General features: G+C 43.0%; 1 long non-coding RNA gene across 13 annotated transcripts in view; it reads right to left on the minus strand.

Annotated features, from left to right (window-relative positions):
* The window catches only part of LOC111096046, a 267,063-nt gene that overhangs the window by 16,536 nt on the left and 225,886 nt on the right, over nt 1–24,641 (minus strand). For 4 of the 13 annotated variants that reach the window (XR_005360175.1, XR_005360179.1, XR_005360174.1 and 1 more), the window contains one exon: nt 20,049–22,126. The exons of 5 other annotated variants lie outside the window; for them this stretch is intronic. This is a non-coding gene — a long non-coding RNA (uncharacterized LOC111096046). Of the gene's footprint in view, nt 1–20,048; nt 22,127–24,091; nt 24,292–24,641 lie in introns of those variants that run through there. 4 more of the 13 variants (XR_005360178.1, XR_005360181.1, XR_005360176.1 and 1 more) reach the window with 1 other exon arrangement.

Genomic DNA, 24,641 nt, shown 5'->3' on the forward strand with positions numbered 1-24,641 from the left:
GGGTGCCTTGAAATCTGAATAAAAGCACAGGAAAACAGTTAACAAGCTTCTGGTTGGGAAGATGATGGGAAGGAGCCCAAGGGTGGAGCGAGGCCTGGAAACTCTGGCCCCGGGCCAAAAAGGTTGGAAGCCACAAGCCTATTCCTAGCACCTGGTTGGAGAATGTGATTACATCCCCTGAGGGTTTTCGAGACTTTGCTCCTGCCTGCTTGCTCCTGCTGCTGGCGCTGGGTTTGGGCTCCCATAACGGTTCCAGAAAGTAGCGTTTTCTTCTCATGATGACCAGTAGGAGCTGGAGGTTGAGAGATGGGCAGGTCTCTCATGGCCTGTGAGCTTCAGAGACCTCCCCACATTCCACAGACTCTTTTATGGGTATCCCTTCGTGTTTCTTAAACCGGTGAAAACAAACAATTCCTCCTAGTAGGAGCAATGGTCTGATGGTGGCAAGGAAACACGGCAGGAGAAGGCAGGGATGCTGTGTTCCAACTCCCCCTTAAAGCAAGAGTGTGTTTGAGAGCAAGCTTGCTTCTGGAGCCCATCTCACGTCGGCCCAGAAGGGAACTCAGCCAGAGAAGACAGGTGCCATCACCCCAAGTGTAGGAGGTGAGGTCTCAAAATGCAGCCACAAATATATGCTGTAAACAAACACCCACATTCATAAGGGGAAGCCCGGGCAAGGGGAAGATTATAGATATTTTTCACTCTGAGACAGTTTGAATTGAATAGCTCTGAGGTGGCTGCTTACTATCTTTTGTACCATCCATTTATTTAATTTCCTATTTATAGCTTTCATGTGTTTTTTTTTTTTATTTTGATTGTCTGGTTTTAGGATTTATCTGGAGGTGTCTATCATCCACCCATGTATCTACATATCCATATCTACACATAGGTATGTATATATGAACATTATTTAAATATATACAATTATTTCATTTTTCAATGTAGAGTTCAGTGGCATCAATCATTTTACAGCATGGATAATTCTCACTACTATTTCCAATAGTTTTTTATCACTCCAAACAGAAACTCTATACCCATGAAGCATTAACTCCCCACTCCCTCCTGTCTCATCTTCTGAAAACCCCTAATCTATTTTCTGTCTTTATAGCTTTGACTCTTTTGGATATTTCATATAAGTATAACCATACGATATCTGCCTTTTCGTGGCTGGCTTCTTTCACTTAGCATGTTTCCGAGGTTCATCCGTGTTGCGGCGTGGACCAGAGCTCCATTCTTTTTTAGGGCTGAATAATATTCCATTGCGTGGAGATACCACTTTTGTTTAACCACTCAACTGTGGATGGACAGTTGGGCTGTTTCTACTTTTCAGGCATTGGGAACAATACTGCTATGAACATTTGTTTTGTTTTGTTTTTTAATTTTTATTTATTTATGATAGTCACACACAGAGAGAGAGAGAGAGGCAGAGACATAGGCAGAGGGAGAAGCAGGCTCCATGCACCGGGAGCCCGACGTGGGATTCGATTCCCGGTCTCCAGGATTGTGCCCTGGGCCAAAGGCAGGCGCTAAACCGCTGCGCCACCCAGGGATCCCCCTGCTATGAACATTTGTATACAAAAATCCGAGTCCCTAATGTACAGAGACTAATATTTCTTGACCATTACATTATTTTCTCATAAAAGGTCATTGCACGTTACATACACGGATCTGCCTTTGTATTGAGTACTCTACTTGCTAGCTTGGCAGAGCTGGCCTGGGTACAAAAAGCAAAACCACTCAGGCCTGGGAATTAGTCTCCTGCCATCCTATCAACACTTCCGCCCCAGAGGACTGCTTATAGTTAATTTTCAGCATCTCTGAGGCTGGTATAGGTTGTGGGTTCTGTACCAGGAGCTTCCATTCTCTACATTGGACTTGCTAAAACAGGCTTGCTTCTCAGCTATGATAAAGAACAAATTAAGAAACAGAATAATCTGGCATGAGTGAAATTTCCTTTCAATCATGTCAGCCAGAGCAGATGTTGTCATGAAATTTGATGTTATGGATTTATTTCCTAATATAAAGTCTAAAAGGGAAAACAGCATAAGAGCTGAAATGTGAATTGGACATGTCTATAGAGTGTGAATTGGATTCAAGACAAAATATTGTGAATGGTTAATAGGGTCAGTCTAAGTATACTTGCTAAAATAATCTCTTGGATATGCAAATATTCTGAGAACTACACTGTCAAATATCTATTGTATCCTCTTATCTATGTGTTCACAGAACTGCTACATGTTATAACAAATGAAAAATGTGAGTTTAAAAAATAATGTCACCCTAAAATAATACTTTACTTTGAATAGTAATTTTTGTTGTCGGGGGTTTTTTACTTTTGTCATGCACCAGACAGCCAGGTTCTTAAAACAGCATTATTTGGAAATATTAAGAGGTGAGCTTTGTGTGTCCTGAGGAGAAGCAGAAGGGGGGTGGGTAGGGAGGAAGCAGGAACAGGTCACATGTTCCTCTTGATCTGGGTCCCTCGGTCTGCTGTTAGCACCAACCATGTCTTGGTATTATCCCAGGGGACCTTCCACTTCTGACCCTCTGAGGCCCTCGTGGGGGAATTCCCTTTCCTGGGAACATTGTCTTGAGTACGTGAGATGCTACTTTGATGTTCACCATCTCACCATAGTAATAAGCCCATTATACATGAGGAAGGAGGGCAAGGAGAATTCAGATAAGGAACACCTGGGGACCTTTTGCTTCGACCTGGATGGACCTGGAGGGTATTATGCTGGGTGAAATAAGTCAATCGGAAAAGGACAAACATTATATGGTCTCATTCATTTAGGGAATATAAAAATTAGTGAAAGGGAATAAAGGGAAAGGAGATAAAATGAGTGAAAATATCAGCCAAGGTGACAAAACATGAGAGACACCTAACTCTGGGAAATGAACAAGGGGTAGTGGAAGGGGAGATGGGTAGAGGGTTGGGGTGACTGGGTGATGGGCACTGAGGGGGGCACTTGGCAGGATGAGCACTGGGTGTTATGCTATATGTTGGCAAATTGAACTCCAATAAAAAAAAAAAAAGAAAAAGAAAAAAAAAAGGAACACCTGGGTAGAAGCCTTAGGTTTAATTTTTGACAATTTCCAAACCTCCACCATAACACTGCTCATTAAAACTGTAAGCAAGGAGACAAATGGATTGAATTTTTTTAGTTTCTTTTCCTCTCCTTTCTCTAATTTCTGTGAGCTGGGCAAATAAGCAGAGAAAGAATGAAAAAGTGGACAACATATGGATGACCCTACTATACTGCTCATATTCCAGAAAAGTCTCTGGCCCGGGGTAGACAGTCGGGAAAATATTTATCAAATGAACAAATAAACATCGGTCAGTAGATCCTTAAGAGTTGATGTGATCTGACCAATGGGTGTGCCTTGTTTCCTCTTTGGTCTGGCCAAACAGGGTCGGCTGGGTTTGATTAACTTTGCAAATCCTTGGTAAAATTTGGCTCTCAGAAATACCAGGAAGCAGCAGAGCTCAAGACAGCCCTTCCACCCTACTTCAATCAGAACATCTCCCAGGTTTTTTGTTTTTTTGGTTTATGGGTTAGAATTCCCAGGATTCTCTTTAAAAAGGATTCTGAGAGTAAAACATCAGAAAAGAACTGATTCCCAGCACCTCTCTGGTGTTCTTCTCTTCAACGATTCTTAGAGCCTACCATGTCCTCTCTCGTGCTCCAGGCTCTTCTCATCTGCTGCACTCATTCTGTACTCATTGAGACCCACCTGGTCTGCATGCCAACAGCTCAGAGCCCTTCTGGCCTTTGCCCTGCCCAGTGTGATGCAAATACCCCTCCATCCCTTGCCCCATTTGCACCCTTATAGCAAGGGTTTCTCAATTGTGGCCATGGCCCATCTTATCAGAGATTCCAGGGGTACTAGTTAAATACACTCATTTCTGGGCCCCATCCAAGACCTACCAAAGCAGAATTTTAAAAAAATATTTTATTTATTTATTCATGAAAGACACAGATTGAGAGAGGGGCAGAGACACAGGCAGAGGGAGAAGCAGGCTCCATGCAGGGAGCCCGATGTGGGACTCGATCCCGGTATTCCAGGATCATGTCTTGAGCCGAAGGCAGATACTCAACCGCTGAGCCACCCAGGCGTCCCCAGAATTTTCTTTTAAAAGATTTTATTTATTTATTAATGAGAAACACAGAGAGAGGCAGAGACATTGGCAGAGGTAGAAGCAAGGTGAGTCTGATGTGGGACTTTATTCCAGGACCCCAGGATCATGACCTGAGCTGAAGGCAGAAGCTCAATCACCGACCCACCCAGATGCCCCACAAAGCAGAATTTCTAAGGTCAGTTTTGACCCCTCAGAACTACTCATGAAGTTGGGAACACAGTCTTTTGGCATGAGTAATATGATTACCATATCAGTAAAATATTGCACAGTTACCACGAGTAGGATTCTGTATGCGGAGGGAAGGCACAAGATTGGGGTTTGGCTTGAAGTTGACACCTGCCATTTATTGATAGGAGAAAGAAGGAATCCAGACAGGTGGTATGAGCTCTTTGGAGGCCTAGAATGTAGTCATCACAGGTGAACATTCTGGAATCCTTTACAAAGCTCTCTGCTGCCCTTCCTCTGATTTTTATCACTAGAAACATGTACTTTGAAAAACAATCCATTTGTTCCTTTGAATTATCCTTATTTCTCCATTTTCGCATAGGATGTTGAGGCCATACTTCTGGAGATGTTCTAAGAATGAATTCTCCACCTTGGCATTTTGGGCCAGATACTTCTTTGCTGTGGGGGCTCTTCTGTGCATTGTGGCACCATCCCTGGTCCCTACCCAATAGATGCCAGTAGTACCCCCCTCCCTGAGTTGTGACAACCAAAAAGAGAGCCCCAAAAGTCCCTTGGGGGCACTGAATTGCCCCTGGTTGAAAATGCTGCTCTAAGAGATATCCAGCTCAGTGCCACAAAGAAGTGTAGCATTTCTTCTGAATTCAATTTTATTTTGAGACTGGCTTCTTCCTGACTTCCTTATTTTTGTTAATGACACCACAGCTCCACAGGCCACAAGCTTCAAATTTCAACCTTCCAGTCATCCCCTCCCTGTTTATCACCCTCCCAATGTGCCCCTTGCTAACTGGGGCTACCTCTTCAGCACTGTTTCTACCACCATCACTTCTGCACCTCTAAGTTAAGAATTGGGAATCAGGGCAGCCCGGGTGGCTCAGCGGTTTAGCCCTGCCTTCAGCCAAGGGCCTGATCCTGGAGACCAGAGATTAAGTTCTACGTCAAGCTCCCTGCATGGAGCCTGCTTCTCCCTCTGTCTCTGCCTCTTTCTGTGTCTCTCATGAATAAATAAATTAAATCTTAAAAAAAAATTGGGAATCATCTCAAATTCAGCCTTCAAATCCAGGGTACACATTTCCCCTTTTTTCCAACACTTATTTTCTGTCCACTCTTTCAGGATATATCTCTGCATGTTTATCTATTTCTTCCACTGGACTTGAAGCTCCCAGAAGTGAGTTTCTTTGCTATGTCATCTCTGCTTTTCTATAGCATAGGACCTCACATGATGCTGGTCCGTTGAAAAATATTTGTTGAATTAAATTGAGCAGTGAATTACTCGACCACAGGCCCACTGTTGATGTAGAGTGATATTTGTATAGATTTTTCAAACATCCAAGGTACTTTTGCAATCATAATCATGGCTAGCTTTTCTCTAGCTAGCATTGATCTATTTGCATCTTTGGTATTTGCATCTTTCATTATATTTGCATTTGCAAAGATGGACATTAAATTAAAACAACAACAACTATCTGGCCTTGAGCTTAGAACCTCAGCTTTGTCACCCACTGGGGGATCTTGGGAAAGTTCCTCACCTCTTTTAGCCTCAGTTTTACCTCTGTAAAATGGGAATAATAATAATAGCACCTAACACAAAAGCTGTTGTAAAGGTTGAAAGAAAAAACACCTGTGAGTGTTTAATGTGGTTCCTAGCACAGGTAGCCACTGGGTCCTGGTGGCTCTCCATTTACAAGGCCTCTACTGGCTCTTGCTTCTATTGGATGAGGTTTAAAATCCTGGTCCAAGAGCATCTCCAGTCTCCATCCCCATCTCCAGGCATTGCCCCATATACCTCATACTCAATCGTGCCAACCCAGGCTCCTTTTCATCCTTCAACAAGACATGTGCCCCCCATTTCTCCAGGTCTTTCTGAAGCAGCTCTCTCCACCTGCAGCATCTCTCCTCCCCTTGGCTACCCATTTGCAGATACTTGCAGAGAATTAATTACTTCCTCATCCGTGTTTCCACGGTACTTTGAACCTCCCTCTATTATGGCACTTTTCATATTGAATTACAGTTAATTTGTTTTTGTATCTGAACTCCTCGGTGAGTCCATGAACTCCTGAGGGTGGGGATTAGGTCTTATGCTTCTTTCTGTTCCAATCACAGTGCCTAGAAAATTCTAAGAGTTTGATGAATGTTTTCTGGGTTTAATAAAATAACACCTTTTTATTTGCAAACCTCTTCACAGATCTAAAATGATCTATGTGAAGACATAGATCCTGGATCTTCGGACCAAACCAGGATTGTTCAAGCAGATACTGAGAAAGGCCTAGAAATCAAGAAAAGGAGTTTGGTAATATAGCCGAAGTTCCAAGCTAACTGGGGGTAGTCTGATGCCTCTTGTCATCTGTATTAGGGGTTTATCCTCTTAGATCCCAGAGCTTCTGCTACTTCTGACCTGTGCCATCATGTTCTGGTTATTTCTGTTTCCTTCAATTAGAGGGCAAGCTCTCTAAGGGCAAAGATCTTGTCTTGTTCTTTTTTTCTCAGACCCAGTACCAGGTGCTAGGTGGCTGGATGAATGTTTACAATGTAAGAATCTGTGTAATTTTACATTTCTTTTTTATTTAATAAAGTTGAAGGTCTTTACGAAGCTCTGAGAAGGCTTTAAATGTACACTGGTTTTAGTATGGTGTCAGCTTTTGTTTTCCAGGACTCTTGTCTTAGTAGAATGAGAACCCAGGATTAAGCAAGCAGCATATGTACAAACTCTCTTTTTCCAAGGATGATGTTCTTCAAAGGCTATAAAAGATTGAGCAGTGAGATGGCTGTCGTACTGCTATCCAATTTTGCTATTTTATTGTGCTCTCGGGACTGGTCAAATCTGCCAACCAAGCTGACATGACATTTGCAGCTAGTTTTAGAAAATGTGTATATTTGTGCAACAACGAGAGAAGCTTTTGTAATTGTGTGCAAGTTGGAAAAGACTGGGGGCCAACCTGGCCTTTGAAGATGTAACTTTGTCTCCTTGTCTCCATCATTCATCACTGAGGCCCTGCTTTGGAAATGTTAAGTAATCAAAATATTTATCAAATATCCATCGACAATGATGACGATATGCCTGTGTGCAGTTAGTCGGTCCAGTTCCAAGCTTGTTCTCATGTAATAATTATGCAACTGTGCTCTTGGTCACTATGTGGGTGATGAGAAGTGGGTCATGACATTACTACCTTATCAGGCATTATTAAGTTGTGCTAATGGATGGGACTAACTTTCCAACTAACTTGTTGGCAGGTGAGTCACTTGCAACACCAAAAAAGTAGGTCTGTAAAATTTTTTTTAAAAGATTTTATTTATCTTTTTGAGAGAGAGAGAGAGAAGAAGGGGAGGGTCTGAGGGGGAGAGACAAGCAGAGTTCCCACTGAGCAGGGAGCCTGACTCAGGGCTAGATCCCAGGACCCTGAGATCATGACCTGAGCCAAAAGCAGATACTTAACTGACTGAGCCACCCAGGGGTCCTGTATTTTAAAATTAATTACTATTTGGTTTTGTTTATTTCTAACCTTATTGAGAAAGAAAAAAGGATTTAAAACAGCTTCAAGGACAAAAGGAGACCCATGTGAGCCCTTCGTGCCCAACCAACGGCTGTTGTCACATTTACCTACAAGATAGCACTTTGCTGGTACATTTGCCTTCCCTGACTCACCCAGTAAGGCTGATAATTCTATCCCACCCCTACGCCCTAAATAAACCCATTCTGTTGTGTAGCTACTGTTGTATGGCAAATGTTTTTCCCCATCTCTATGAGCATCTTAGGGACAGGGTAGGGGCTTATTTATCTTTGTATCCCATCTACCTAGCACAGCTCTTGGATTAACGGTTGATGATAATGCTGCTGATGTATATCATTGGGTAGATCCAACTTTGGATCCAACTTGGATGTGCCCCTGCTCACCACTCACCACCCCCATTCCTTTCTCAACTCATCCCTAAGCATAACCACCAGACATCTCTGGCTTTCTCCACAATCCCCCCTCCATCTCCTCCCCAGTCAGGTCCTGTAGAATGAGGGGCACAGTGCATGTGGTGACTGTAGCTTTCCCTGCTGTGGTTCTAATAGGGTTAAAGTTGAGGTTTCTAATTGCTCCCATGAGGTCTTATTACCTGTTGATTAGGTCCTTTTGGGATCAGCATCAAACCTACAACAATAATAAACACTCCCTTCTTTGGAACTCAGTAATGACCCTGCCTGCCCCGCAGGCCCGGTGGCTATGGGGAGGGGCCTTGTGCAGGCCTGGAACCGGCAGGCCATGTGAGGGGATGTTTCCTGGGGACCCGGCTGTGCAGGCTCTGAGGTACAGCTAACAAGCTGATGGGCACCAGCTTGAGATTTTTGGCTGGCCAGAGGCACCTCTGTTGTTACAGCACAAGGCGCCTCAGAGAGGACCCTCCACAGCCAGTCTGAGCACCCGAGGGAGGTATCTGGGTGGTCTTTCCACAGGACTTGGGGAACTTGTGGAGAATGGTCTGGCAACTGTTTCATGTGTATTTCTCCAGTTTCCTATGTACATATAAATGTGAGTGAGTGAGAGTGTGTGTGTGAATGCATGCATGCTTATGTGTGCATGTGTGTGTGTGGTTTAGAGTTTTTTTCTTACAAAAATGCAATCATATTAACTATTTTGTCCAGTAAATTGCCTTTTTTTTTTTTAACCCAACTATCTATCTTGGACACCTTTCCATACCAGTGCATAAAGATTTGCCTCAATCTGGTGAAGAGTTTATAGTAATTCAGGATAAGACCAAAGGGAAATATATTTCACCATTATCTAGTTGAACATCTTTTTTTTTTAGTTGAACATTTTGACTATCTCCAATTTCTTGGTATTACAAATAAAACTATAGTGAACATCTTCACATGTTTTCTCATGTACTTGGGCAAACACTTCTGTGGGATATGCAAAAAAGCCTGTGCCTATTTGCATCCCCAATAGTAATGTCTGAGTGTGCCCTTTTCATGGCCTCCAGATAGTATAATTTTATTTATTTATGACATTTTATTATTTTTTTAAAAAGATTTTATTTATTTATTCACGAGAGACACAGAGACACAGGCAAAGGGAGAAGCAGCTCCTTGTAGGGAGCCTGAATGAGGGATCTGATCCCAGGACCCCAGGATCATGACATGAGCAGAAGGCAGACACTCAACCACTAAGCTGCCCAGGCATCCCTATTTATGACATTTTAACTATAATAAAATATATCTCAGTGATATTTTAATTTGAATTTCCCTGATATGATGTTGCATTTATTATATAATTTAAAATATCTAATTCAAACCTAAAAAAATTATAAGAATAACTCAAAGAATTTCCACATATTCTTTTTTTTTTTTTTTAAAGATTTTATTTATTTATTCATGAGAGACAGAGAGAGAGGCAGAGACACAGGCAGAGGGAGAAGCAGGCTCCATGCAAGGAGCCCGATGTGGGACTTGAACCTGGGAATCTGGGATCACGCCCTGAGCCAAAGGCAGGCACTCAACCACTAAGCCACCCAGGTGTCCCTCCACTTATTCTTTATAAAGTTTCAACTCTTTACACTTTTGTCCCATTTGTTTTATTATTCTTTTCCTTCTCTGTTTATATCATTGCTGTCCACTATGGTAGCCACTAGCCACAAGTGGTCATTTAAACTTAAATTGAATAAAGTTAATAATTCGATTCCTTAGTTGCATTAGCCATATTTCAAGTGGTTGGTGATCACATGTAGCTTTTGGCTCCCATATTGTCAGAGCATGTATAGAGCATTTCCATCATTGTGGAAGGTTCCATTGGAAAGCTTTGTATTATATAAATGCCTATTTTTTGAGCCATTTAAGAGTCAGTTGAAGAGATTACCCCTAAACACTTCAATGTGTACTTTCTAAGAAAAAGAATATTTTCTATTTTTTTTAAAGATTTTATTTATTTATTAGAGCGAGAGAGCACATGTGAGAGCAAGAGAGTGAGAGTGAGAGTGAGAGAGAGCAGGGTCAGAGGGAGAGGGAGAAGCAGATTCTCCACTGAGCAGAGCTCCACTGCATTGGGCTCAATCCCAGGACCCTGGGATCACAACCTGCAACAAAGGCAGATGCTTAACCAACTGAGCCACCCAGGCATCCCAGAAAATATGGTTTCTCATATAACCACAGTATGATAGTATAAATTAAGAAATTCAACATCAATATGATATTATTTAATCCACTGATTGCATTTGAATTTCTCTTTTTAAATATTTTATTTATTTATTTATTCATGAGAGAGAGAGAGAGAGAGGCAGAGACACAGGCAGAGGGAGAAGCAGGCTCCATGCAGGGAACCCGATGTGGGACTCGATCTGGGGTCTCCAGGATCGTGCCCTGGGCTGAAGGCACCACTAAACCGTTGAGCCACCTGGGCTGCCCTGCATTTGAATTTCACCAAATGTCCCAATATTTTTCTTTATGGCTAGTGTTTTTTCTGATCCAGCATCAAATTTAGGATCAGACCTTGCATTTTAGTTGTCATGTCTCTTCATGCCATTGCCTTTATGAATTGAGTATTTTAGGGATGCCTGTGTGGCTCCGTGGTTAAGCATCTGCCTTCAGCTCAGGATATGATCCCAAGGTCCTGGGATCGAGTCCAGCATCAGGCTCCCCTGATGGAGAGCATCAGGGAGCATGCTTCTCCCTCTGCCTATGTCTCTGCTTCTCTGTCTGTGTCTCTGATGAATAAATTAATAAAATCTTTTTTAAAAATTGAGTATTTAAGTATTAAGTCCAGGCTATGATATCCTTTGAGGTGTGGACCAGGCCTCATTTATCTTTATGTGCCCAGCATTAGACCAGGGCCTAGAATGGAATCAATGGTTAGAAAACAAATGAATGAATGAATAAATTTCTAGGCCTCCCCTTATTTCTTTTCTAATTGTCATCATTCTTCCACCCTTCCTGGAATCAAAACAGAAAAGGACTACATATGATTATTTTGGAAATATGTCAAAAAGACACCTAAGATATTATCAGTAGGTTTATAAACTGGCACCACAGTCTTTGGAAGACATTTTGGCAGTATTGATAAAAAAAAAGAGAAGTCTTCTTTGGCCCAGCAATTCTACTTCTTAGGGCCTATGGTAGAGTAATCCATTCATATGTGCACATAAAGGCAGGAATAAGGATGTTCACTGTAGTATTGTTTGCAGTAGGAAGCAAACAAACTGTATTGTCCATCAGTAGGGGAATGGTTAACAATGCATGCAGTGATTTGAAGGGGCGCATGCACCCCAGAATTTATAGAAGCACTATCAACAATGGCCAAACTATGAAGAGAGCCCAGATGTCCATTGATGGATGAACGGATCAAGAAGATGTGGTGTATATACATTACACAATATTACTCAGCCATCAAAAAGAATGAAATCTTGCCATTTGCAATGATGTGGATGGAACCAGAGCATATCATGCTAAACAAAATAAGTCAGAGAAAGACAAACACCATATGATTTCACTCATATGTGGAATTTAAGACACAAAACAGATGAACTTAGGGGAAGGGAAGGGAAGGAAAAATAAAATAAGCTAAAAAACAGGGAGGAAAACCATAAGAAACTCTTAACTATAGAGTACACACTGAGGGTTGATGGGGGGGGGGCAGATGAGCTAAATAGGTGATGGGCATCAAGGAGGGCACCTTGTGTGATGAGCACTGGGTACATTTAATAATATGTAAGGTATGAATTGCTAAATTCTACTCCAGAAACTAATACTACACTATATGTTAACTAACTTGAATTTAAATAAAATCTTGGAAGAATAAAAAGCATTCTAGGTGATTCTGATGCAGGAAGATCTAGGGACCACCTTGGGGGAGAAAAAGATGCATGTGGTATATCCATACTAATTCATTTAAGCATTTAAAAAAATATTTTATTTATTTGAGAAAGAGAGAGCGGGCATGAGCAAGGTGAGGGGCAGAGGAAGAAGCAGACTGTCTGCTGAGCAGGGAGCCCAATACAGGGATCATTCCCAGGCCCCTGAGATCATGCCCTGAGCGGAAGGCAGACACTTAACTGTCTGAGCCACCCCCATTCTCCAATTCACTCAGTGATTTAAGAAATATTTTAATTGTTAACCTAGTAGTAAAACACCTATTATGTGACAGGTAATGCTAAAGGTTTAAAGGATAAAGAATTGAAAAAGACAACATCTCTTTCTTGAGCTTATATTCTAGTGGGAGGATTATGTAATACACTGCAGCAGGAAAAAATGAGGTGGGGCTCTACATAATGACAAGAAAACATCTCCAGAGCATTTCACCTAATAAAGAAACAAACAGCCAAGTTGCAAAATAATGACAGTAAGGATACATTTTATGTTAAAAAAATCCCCAAATAAATCTGGACATTTCTATATGTACACATATGCACATGAATGAAAGTTTATCCTTTTGGTTCGAGTGAAGATACGTCATGCCATTGTCACCTCTGGGTGACACCCCATGTTTCTGAGGGCGGCCAGAGGACATTTTAATTTTATCTTATCTTGTTTGATTTTGCTTTTTCCCATGAGAACGCTTTCACGCATTGCTAGTGAAATTAAAAATAAATAAATAAGCACACTATGGGAGATCTAGCCATCACACCAACTAGAGGAAAAGAGTCAGTATTTAAACACTGAAGAATGTAAGCAGTTACTAAAGCATACCCAGAACAAAAATTGACCTGCAGGGTCTTGCTATCCACAGGAAACAGTACCAACCAATACATGAAATGCTGTGCTCTTACCAGCTTCAACTGCCAAGCTTTATTATTTATTCTAAGTTCCTACAGGTTCAATATTCTCAGGGAGGAAAGAAGGAAATTAATATTCACTGAGTGCTTAACACATTCCAAACACTTGTCATATTTGCTATTTCATTCTGTGCTTGGAACTCCCAGAAGTATTACTGTCCCATTTCACGGATAGAAAAACAAGGCTCAGAAGGTGTAACACATCTGTTCCAGGTCTCGCATACACCAAGAGGCAGGTGATGGAACCTGGATTTAGACTCAGGTCAATGCTCACCAATTCTCCTCACTTAAGAACCCACTTGAGAGAGGTTGGGGAGTGGGTTTGTGGTTGTGGAATTTTGGAATCATGTGTCTGGGTGTCTCTAGAGAAAACTCTGGATAATGCCCTAGATATGTTTGACTAACTTTTCCAGAGTGCCCCATTTTTCTTTGCTCCTGGTACTCCTTAGTCAGGGAGATGAGAGAAATAAGGAACAACATCAACAAGGAAGGGTAACCAAGAGAGAGAGGCAGGAGACCACAGAGGAGTTGATAAAAATGAGAGGACAGAAGAAAGTGGAGAGAGGGGAGGAGTGGGGAGGGATGTGTGATACAATAAACTATGGGGATTCTTGGTCTCCTAAATTGAAATGATGACAACAAAGCCACACAGGAAGGATTTCCTCATAAGGTGGGAAAGGAGAGGTTAGTGAGGGGGGAGTGGAGAAAAGCATGCCAGATATCACCCATTTTCCTTCTGCATCAAGGGGAGCTGGTGAAGGGTCTCCAGCTGCTGACCCAGGGGCCTGGCTGATCAGCTAAGGAGGTCTGCAGCCGCTTTTGATTTGGGCATGTCCATTCTCTCCTCCACGCCATGGAGACAGTGCTTATGCTTCAGGCCTAGGCACCACAGGACCCTTGCACCCTGGATGTGACTGGCTTATGGATTTTCAAAGTCCTCCCTTTGCCTGAACATCTCTGGGCACACATTCAAAGTGACCGAGCAAATAGAACAGTGCAGCCAGTGAACCAGTTAAAATAGTCATGGGAGAGAAGGCAGGGGGACGAGAGAGAAGTAGAGAAGAGAGAAATGCAAGAGGGAGCGGAAGAGAGAGACAGGAGAAAAAAGAGAGAGTGCTAGGGAAAGAGAAGGACCAAAAGAAGGTGGACAACAGGATGGAAGAGGACGGATGACACGTGAAAGGGACAGGATGAGAAACAAGGAGAGGAAAGAAGAAAGATGGCAGAAAGAAGAGCCGGGAAGGGAAGAGGAAGGCATTTTGTATTCCTAGGAAATAGTAACATAAGACCCTTTACCATATCCTGAAGGCCAGTAAGCCTGGCTGGGAAATCAAGAGCAAGTTCTAGATGAAGGTTAGCAAAAGCCCTGAGGAAGTACAAAAGCTTCTGCTGGCAGGCCATGATGCACACGGCCTGTATCCACACCCGAGCCCCTGCTACAGCCTGGAGAGTCAGGCATCATCCCGGGGGTTGCTTTGATGCAACTATCATTCAGCCTCTAGAACCCCCAGGGGCTGTCACATATACCCACTGTGTGACCTGCTGGGGCGAGGCCAGGAGGTACATGCCACAAATGCACAGGAAGGAATGCTCTAGAAGACGTAACAGGAAGTGGAATCAAACACATACGGTAGGTCTTGATTCCTACAAGGTGGGGGTAGAAAGGTTTAAATTAAGTGGTCATCCTCACGAATGGTCATCCTCTTTTCAGAAACTTTAAGTGGGGGTGGGTGGTGGTGGTGGTGAATTTTGCCTACGTTACTCATTTTTCTGAGGCTATTTGGTGACCAGACATGATGGTTGAAGGTAAGTTGGAATTTTATTAACCAAGGTTGCATTTTTAATATTATTTATTAATCCTCCCTTAAATTGTGATAAAAAATTGGGCAGACTCATTTACCGATTTTCTACAAGAATCTAAGCTTTGCCACCTCATGAGATGGATGGTGGGCCTGTCTTTCATCACAGGGGCAGCTTATAGGCAATAGGTGGCCTCTGTTTCTATCCTGGGAACCTAGACCCTGCTGTAACTATTCCAGAAGAGTCTGAAGTCACAGAAGTATCTGTCTACAGTTCCTCTCTCCAGGCTTCTTTGCTGGCCACCAGCTCTGAGCATGGCTCTTCCTTGCAGGAGTTGACACCTGGAGGCTCAGGAGCACTGGCCAAGGAAAGAAAACTCTAACCCTGGCTGTCTCATCTTCAAGTGTCAGCAGGCACTGTTGAGTTGGTGCCTTTAGGGGGACCCTGGGGTCTGATTCTAGGGATCCCAGGGCCACCCTGGCCCCAAGATTATAGGCTCTTGGAACCTGTTATGCATACTTGGCTTCCTTCAGCATCTCTCATCACATTTCCATACTTCTGGAATGGGATGCCAACATTTCTTGGCACCTTCTCTATGGCCACCCTAGTGCTTGGTGCTTTATATCTCCAATTTAGCCTTCACAATCATAAGAGATATTACTGTTCACAATTTTGCAGCCAAGGAAACGAGCCTTAGAGAGGTAACTGATTCAAATTCACACCGCTCACGATGAAGCCAGGGCTCAAATCCCAGGATTCCTGGTTCCAAAAGTCTCGCTCTCCCCATTCCATCATCCTGCCTTCCGTCCTATGCCTAAAACTCCACAATGAGATTCAGCTCTTTGGATGCTCAAGACTGTTTCTATCTTTAAGAGTTTCTCTGCAGAAGTCCTGACACTCCAGAAGTGGTGGGGGCTCCTATAAAAATTCTGACTAACATATTAAAAGGTATTTGCTGAAGGCTACTCATTTTATGGCCTTTTCCTTAGGACAAGGAGGGTTTAGAAGACTCAGACTAATTTTCAAGGGGGCAAAATGAGAGTTTGGACCAGAAAGTACTGTAAGAAATACCCCCTAAATCATGGAATTGCAACTGGAGGAGGCCAGGAGTGGCCTATGAGGGTGCCAGACCCCAAGCTGGAAAGTTGGAGGTCTTCATTATACAATGGGTGAAAATGTTGCTTTTTGTACCTAGGGATCAGGCTGGCTATATACTGAAGCTCAATTTGGTAGAAAAAGTTCAGGATGTTGTAGTGGGTTGGCTACTTCTGGCAGCCTTCAATAAAGTACTATAAGAGACAGGCTGAGGGAGGCTTGTTTTCATGCAGAAAGTGAAGGGAATATGGTTTTGCTAAGAGAGAGCCCTTTTGCCTATGGCTTGTAATTCAATATGGCTGGAAGTCTTTACCCTGGGGCCCATGGGGCTCGCAAGGCCACATTTTCTATCTCAAATCAAGGTTAATACACACAGATGCAGGGAGACCAGAGGATTCCCAGGAGGTGAGATAGGGACACAGAAACCTACTGACCCACCCCATCCTAGGCTGTCCCAGCACATCCCATTAAACATTCTCTAAGAAAGGGAAGACTCACATGATTTGTGAAGCTGTATCTGGGAGCAGTCTGAAGGCTAGAAAAAATCATAAGAATCTCTCCATGGAAGCCTATTAATTGATTGTTATTTAAAATCAATTAATCAGGGATGCCTGGGTGGTTCAGCCGTTGAGCGTCTGTCTTTGGCTCAGGGTGTGGTCCCAGGGTCCTGGGATCAAATCCTGCATAGGGCTCCTGGCAAGGAGCCTGCTTGTCCCTCTACCTAGTCTCTGTCTCTCTTTCTGTGTCTCTCATGAATAAATAAATAAAATCTTTTTAAAAAATAAACTCAATTAATCAATATATTGTGTATTATTAGTTTCAGAGGTAGAGTTTAGTGATTCATCAGTTGCATGTAAACCCAGTGCTCATTATATCAAATGCCCTCCTTAATGCCCGTCACCCAGCTACCCCATCTCCCCACCCACATCCCCTCCAGCAACCCTCAGTTTGTTATTATTTTTATTTCCTTTAAAGCAGAAGCTAAAATGAACAAAGAGGCTATTAAACTAGGCCTCAACTAAAGGTAATGCTTTTAAACTCTGGGTGTGACCCATTAGTTGGTTGTAAAATCAATTTAGTGGATTGTGACCAGCTTTTCTTTTCTCTTTTCTTTTTCTTCCTTTTCTCTGTTCTTTTCTTTCTTTTAATAGAATGAAATAGAAAATATCACCATGCATCTCATGCAGTAAGGGTAAATACTGTTGCATGAAACTTGTGATTTGATTATACATAAATATATACATATGCATAATTATATACCGGGTATGAGGTAATGAGGTAAAATGAATTTCTTTTTTTTTTTTTAATTTTTATTTATTTATGATAGTCACAGAGAGAGAGAGAGAGGCAGAGACACAGGCAGAGGGAGAAGCAGGCTCCATGCACCGGGAGCCCGATGTGGGATTCGATCCCGGGTCTCCAGGATCCCACCCTGGGCCAAAGGCAGGCGCCAAACCGCTGCGCCACCCAGGGATCCCTAAAATGAATTTCTTATTGTGAGTCATGGCCAAAAAGTTTGAAAGTTAGTAGCCTACTCAGACAGATAAAGCACAGAGGTTTCTGGCTAGAAAATACACATTTCCAGGTTCAAATTCATAACCAAACAAAACCTTTGGCTATGAGTGCTACTCAATGGAGTTGACTAGAAGCAAAAGGTGAAAGGCCTAAACTTTCCACGAACTGTGTTGCCAAAGAAACTGTGTAAAATTACAGTTATTTTCAGTTGCTCAAGTTTTAGGGCAAACTTTAAGACAATCTCAAGACCTCAAACTTCCACCAAATGGTTGTCAATGGCTAAAGGAATATAATTCTCAGAAAGCACATCCTCCCAGTGCCTTTCTCAGATATGCTCATGAAGGACAACTGGACAAAGATGACCTTCGTTGGTCTCTATTGCCAAGAATCTTTCCTGTTGCCAAGAGTCTTCATTACTTCTGCTCTACAGGATATGATATGTTTTTTGCCCCCATTTTCCCAAATAGAGTTTTTACTATATACCTCCTGCTTTTTATCCACTGTGCAGATAATTTACCATTAGCCAAAGGTCACTGAGCCACAAGGAATTATGCCTGGATTCCAAGGAGAGGGATTTCACAAGATGTAGTTATACGAGCCTTTGGGTTCTTTCCATTTGAGGTGAATGAATGTTTATGTGGATGTGGGCATTTGTGAAAGTGTCTCTGTGGCAGATGGGCATGAACAGATGTTGAGTGGCTGAAGGGGTGGACTGTAGTCGACATTTATTGGTTGCTACTCATAGCACTCATGTCTCCTTCTCCCATATTAATAGTATCCAGATTTTCTCTCAGGCTACTATATGCCCATGCAGCCCATGGAGTTTGTGGGCTGTTCTAGCTCTGAGCTATTAATAACTTGAGCTAGTCTGTACCTTTTTAACTCCTGATTATTGTTATTCCTCAAGGTATGGACATTGTGTCTTGGGATGGTCTCATCAGATACGTTTCAGGAATCTTATTTGGAATGATGGAACACTCTCTACTGCTGAATGTGAATGAGGAAACATGGGGCTTCAAACTCTGCTGGCAGTCGTCCTATGACTCCAAGGGGAGCAGGTCTTAGAATGAGGTCAGCATTGTGAATGACAGAGTAGAGAGGAAGAAGGGCGGCGGGCCCTTCATTATACTCTTGAGCACTTGAACCAACCACCACAAGGTCTGCCTTACTTCTGGACTGTCCCCATATGAGCCAGTAAACCACCTTATTGAAATCTGTTTGAGTTGATTTTTCTTACTTAGAGAAAATATGTACTTCATCGACTCTATACTTTGTTTTGCTAAGCATTGTCACCTCAGACGTAGACTTGCTAAGCCTTTGTCCTAGGCCACCAGGAGTCTAGATTCCTTTACATTACATTTTAGTGGTCCTGGCTGGAGCATACACCTGAGACTTCTCTCTGTGCTCAATTTCCCACATATTAAGTATATATTTATGAAATATATAATTCTTTTGGAGCATTCTAGGCTCATTATGACTGTTGCCTATCTTTTCACCTTTGGCTCATTTCCCACCACTAGTCTTATCTATTATGTCACAATAATATCAAACTGCAGAGTTCCATACTGCATGCTAACTAACTTTTGTGCCTTTGCTCACACTATTTTTTTTCTTTTCAAGAATGTCCCATCTTCTCTACTTTCTTTACTTCACGTCTATTTATCCTTTTAGACCTGTTCTCTCCAATATGGCAGCCACTAGACACATATAATTATTGAGCTCATGAGTTGTGGCTAGTGGAAGTTAGAAATTGAGTCTATTTTACTCCACTTAAATTAAATTAAATAAAACATTGTAAATTGGAGCAATACAAAATATGTTTCTATTAAACACACCTTCATTGCTTTGATGGGACTGCATTTTATGTTAACTGTTGAAAACTTGGTGTCCATATTTTTTTTTAAAGATTTTATTTATTTATTCATGAGAGGGACACAGAGAGAGAGAGAGGCACAGACACAGGCAGAGGGAGAAGCAGGCTCCATGCAGGGAGCCCGACGTGGGACTCGATCCTGGGCCTCCAGGATCACACCCTGGGCCGAAGGCAGGCGCCAAACCGCCAAGCCACCCGGGCTGCCCACTTGGTGTCCATATTGATGTGTGCTGTAAGTATAAAATAAATGCTTGATTTCAAAGACTTAGTACAATAAAAAGGATGTGAAATATCTCATTAATAACTTTTATATTGATTGGGTAGTGAAATGTTAATAGCTTGGATATATTGGATATATATATATATATATATATAGTTATTAAGATTATTTTCTCCTGTTTGTTTTTATTTCATTTTTTTAAAAAGTAGGCTCTACACCCAGCAAGGAGCCCAGTGCAGGGCTTGAACTCACAACCCTAAGATCAAGACCTGAGCTGAGGGCAGCCCTGGTGGCACAGTGGTTTAGCGCTGCCTGCAGCCTGGGTTGTGATCCTGGAGACCTGGGATCGAGTCCCACATCGGGCTTCCTGCATGGAGCCTGCTTCTCCCTCTGCCTGTGTCTCTGCCTCTCTCTCACTCTCTCTGAATGAATAAATAAATAAATCTTTTTTAAAAAAAAAAAGACCTGAGCTGAGATCTAGAGTAAGATGCTTAATCAACTGAGCCACCTAGGTGCCTCATGTTTTTACTTTTCTAATGTGGCTACTGGAAAACTTAAAATTACATACATGACTCATAATATATTTCTACTGGACAGTTCTGGACTAGAGTTTATCAGATGTCATCTCCTGGAAAATGCTTCCTTCAATCACCAAGGCTAGGTACAGCAGCCTCTTGCCTTCTTGTGACCTTCTCTTACATATATGCTATAAGTGCTATCACTTACCTCACTAACTGATATTATTTCTTCATGTGTCTATCTCTTCCCACCTGCCCCCAGACTGTAAGTTTCTCAAGGGCAGTGACCAATGTTTTATACTTCAGGGCCTGCACAGTGCCTGGTAAGTAGTAGTTATCCAACAAATACTTGTGAAATGAATTCACAAATGGCTAACCATATAAAGTTCATAATCTCATTGGTATTTCAAAGTATAATTTCATACACAACTACTTTTTAGATTAATATTCTGTCTTAGGGCTTCCTAATGGTCTGGTCTTCTGGCTGCACAATGATGTGCAGTGCCCAATCTGGGGGTCAATACAGGGCATCCCTGGAGGCAAACCTTCCAACTCTTCCTAGAATCTAGCGCTTAGGAGGGCACCAGATGGTACAGAGCAGGAGTGAACAGACAAGAATAAGCCCCAAGAGGAATGGAAGAAAGAAAAGAGGAAGTGAGGAAAGCAGGAAGCAAGACTTCTCCCTCTGCCTTTTGTGGCAATGTGAGCTAAGCATCGCAGCCAAGCAAACAGTGGTGTGGAAGACTGGGAAGGAGAAGCCAGGCTAGCTGTGGTATGCCACTGGGTGGAGTTAAAATTTATAACAAGGGAGAGGCAACTGAAGAAAAGAAAGATTCTTTTAAAAATTCTGCTGAAGCCTAATTAAAAAAAATTCCACTCCCTCATGCTAAGTTTTAAGAGACTTTGCTTTCAGAATTATTTTCAGTCTGGTGGTTAACAGGCAGGAAGAGTGTCAGATATTCATAAAGTGGATACTCCCCACCCACTAAAACATAGGACCTGCCCGCATTGCTTTTCTGACTTGGGTTATGAGGATACAGGATATGAAGTTGTCAAGACACAGATCTTTCCAGAAAGAATGTTTCATGTGGTAGGTTGGAAGGGGGGAAAAAAAAGAAAAGAAAAGAAAAGCTGAAGTATTTTTCAGCTCCTCCCACCAAAGAGGTGAAATGGATTTTGCCAGCCCTTAAAGCTAGGTTTGCTCATGGGATGTCAGACAGCCTGATGCAAGCAGAGACTTGAAAAGTGCTTGTGCACTGGAGCTTGCTCTCTTTGGTTCTTTTGGGAACCCACCATCGTATGAAAATGTCTGGGCTAGCTTGCTAGATACTGGAGACAGGTGGCCTGGTCACCTCTGTGGCTTCTCAACAGCTTCCAGACAGATAGATGACACCATTGGGGACCACCAGGTCTCAGAAAAATCTTCCAGCTAACTGCAGCCATACAAGCAAATCCGGGTGAATCCAGCAGAAGAACATCCCAGCTGAGCCCAGCCCAAATTGCTGGTTCCCAGAATGGGGGGAGATAATGAATGATCCTTGTTTGAAGCCTCTAAGTTTTGGGGTGTTTTATAGCAAAGCAAACTAATATACTCTAAGAAGTGTGGAAATATATAGAGAAACAGGTACCTTACATCTTACTATAACAGAATGATTCAGAGTACAGGTTTTGCAATCAGGTAGATGGGGTTCCATCACTTGCTTGGTATGATCTTTGGTAATAATGGTAGTACCTAATTTTCAGGGTTGTAAAGAGAACTGCATCAGCCAGGGCAACACACAGGGATGAGGACATTTTGGGGAGGTTTTATCAAGCGATACTTGTATTTACAAAAGTGTGGTTGGAGTCTGGGCAACCACAGGGAGAGTGCAGTGCCCTGGGGCCATGTTACCATCCTGGGTGTGAAGAGGCAAGGAGAGCACATGGTGATTGGGAGCTGGAGACAGAGCAGGCTGGTCCAAGTGGGCCATCTGACAGGAGCGGTGACTTTAGGTTGAGAGATGAAGCTGTTCTGCAGTGACACCACTGGAAAGGAGCTGGAGGAAGAAAAACTCTGATCTATATACTTGCTCCTCCTGCTTACTTCTTGCCAGCACTCCTCATTGGCCAAATCTAACTCGAAGCTGCCGACATACAGATCAGCCTCTAGTGGCCGAAAGCAAGACAGAACAGGAGGGAGAATGGATGTGGGGCAAACAGAAGGTGTCCAGTCCAAGAATTAATTGATTAATTTTATAAATAAAATATTTTATTTATTTATTTGACAGAGAGAGAGAGAGAGAGAGAGAGAGAGAGAATGCACACACAAGCGAGGGAGTGGCAGGCAGAGGTAGAGAGAGAAGCAGGCCCCCCACTGAGCAGGGAGCCTAATGTACTGATCCATCCCAGGACTCTGGGATCATGGCCTGTGCTGAAGGCAGACGCTTAACTGACTGAGTCATCCAGGCAGCCCGGTCCAAGAATTTAAAAGCATGCATATAAAAGTACTGAGCATGTACTTAACACCCAACAATCATTATTACATTATCAGTATAAAGGAAGGGCTCTGGGTGGCAGAAAAGGAAATGAATATTTTTTTGCTAGGGTAACCTGGAGAATATTCATGGAGATGGCATGCTTTGGGTTGTGACTTGAGGAAGTGGCAAAATAATAACCAAGAGCGATAAGATGAAACATTTACTTGGACTTTACTATGTGCAGGTTCCATTCTGCATGCCTTACATATGTTAAGTTATTTAATCCACATGACCATCGTATGTGTAGGTACTATATTTTTAAAACATTTTATTTATTTATTTGAGACACGCACACACACACACACACACACACACACATACAGAGGATGTGTAGGGGGAGCGGTAGAGGGAGAAGTAGGGAGCCAGACGTATCACTCAATCCTAGGACCCTGTGATCACGACCTGAGCGGAAGGCAGATGCTTAACTGACTTAACCACCCAGGCGCCCCTGTGGTAGATACTATTATTATCCCTATTTCACAGATAAGAAGTTGAGGCAGAAAGAAGTTAGATAATTCAACTGAGGTCACACAGGTAATAAGTAGTGGAATTAGGACTTGAAACAATCTCAAGGATGGTGTGGGGCGTGACATTCATTTTTTAGGCACGGAGCTAGAAAACCATCATAGAAGAAGTAAGGAGTCACGTAGATGGATTAGGGTGCAGGGTTTCTGCTGGAGGACTGCAAGAGTTAGAGTTAGTTGGAGAGAGAGGTAAGGACCAGGTGTCTGAAGGGTGGGAATGATAAGCTAAGGAATTTGGCCTCCATGCTGGTAGGTGATAGGAAGCCACTGAGGGCTTCTGAGAAGAGAAGGTAGTCACCAGGAAGATTAACCCGTGTACAGGGTGAAACTAACAAAGCAGAAACAACCGGAAGCCAAGCACGCAGCTAGTGGGTACTGCAATGGTCCGAGCACCAGGGAGTGAGGGCTGGAATAGGATGATACCAGAAATGAGGGGCCAGGACATGAACACTGCACTGCAAGGGAGGGCTCAAGAGACTTAGGGACTGATGAACTGGGTATGTGAGGGGGTCTGAAAAAAGAGAGATAGGACAGGAGTTCTGAGATTCAGGTGACAGAGTCATGATTTTGACAGGTGTACCATTCAGCCCCGCTTAGTGTACATGTTGGGGGGAAAAGTGTGTATCCTCCAGTCTTGCCTGCATTCTGATTAGAATGCCCTGAAGTTGTACCAACCCCCAGTCAATTTCAAAATAACAACTGGTTTTGTAACACCAGCTCCCGGCACATTCACTTGCGAGCCTGGAACGAGGATGGGGGTGGATTCAAGGACTTCCCCCTGAGGTTGTGAGAGGACCAGGGTTGCAGGATATTGTGAGATTAGTTCTGGGGAAGCTGGAAGGATGCTTGGTTGCCCGGCGACAATGCTGCCTCCGTGGCGGCCTTTGGTTTTCTGCAGTCCCGGATGCATCTCATTAAAAGGAAAGAGGGACAGCTGGCTGACACATTTTCTGAAGTGGCATTTTCAATGTCCCAAGTCTTGGTATCTTGTTTATAAGTGGCACTTACAACATACAAGGGAAGGGGGGCGGAAAGGGGAGTGGAAGAAAGGTCTTGTAGGATCTTGAGCCCACGAGGAGTTGATCTTGACTCTATGATTTCAGCTTGTCTCACAGAGACGGGGTGCAGAGCCTCCTTGAAATGCACCTGAGATGAATTAGCCTGAAGGAAAAGTAGGTGTTTATCTCAAGTCATTGCCTCAAATAGCCGACTACCTGTTGGAAGAAGGGTCTGATCGATGCAAAGCAGAGCAGCCGGGCGTGAGCTGTTACACAGCGGTTACTATTGATCAGAGCTAAAGGCTGTCGATGGGGGGGTGGGGGGGACTGCCAGGCAGAGAAGGGGGAAGGAGGAGACGGCCTTCGCTGGTGGCAGCTGTACAGGGGAGAGCCGATAAAAAGTCATTTCCACTTAACTGAATGGCTGCTAACTAAATATTTGGGGGCCAGAGCCTTCCCAGGGAGCAGCTGGAGCGACTTGTGCTGCCACGCATGAAGGGGACTGGAGCCAGC

This window comes from Canis lupus, chromosome 5 (genome assembly GCF_011100685.1).
Source record: "Canis lupus familiaris isolate Mischka breed German Shepherd chromosome 5, alternate assembly UU_Cfam_GSD_1.0, whole genome shotgun sequence".
NCBI classification, from domain to species: Eukaryota; Metazoa; Chordata; class Mammalia; order Carnivora; family Canidae; genus Canis; species Canis lupus.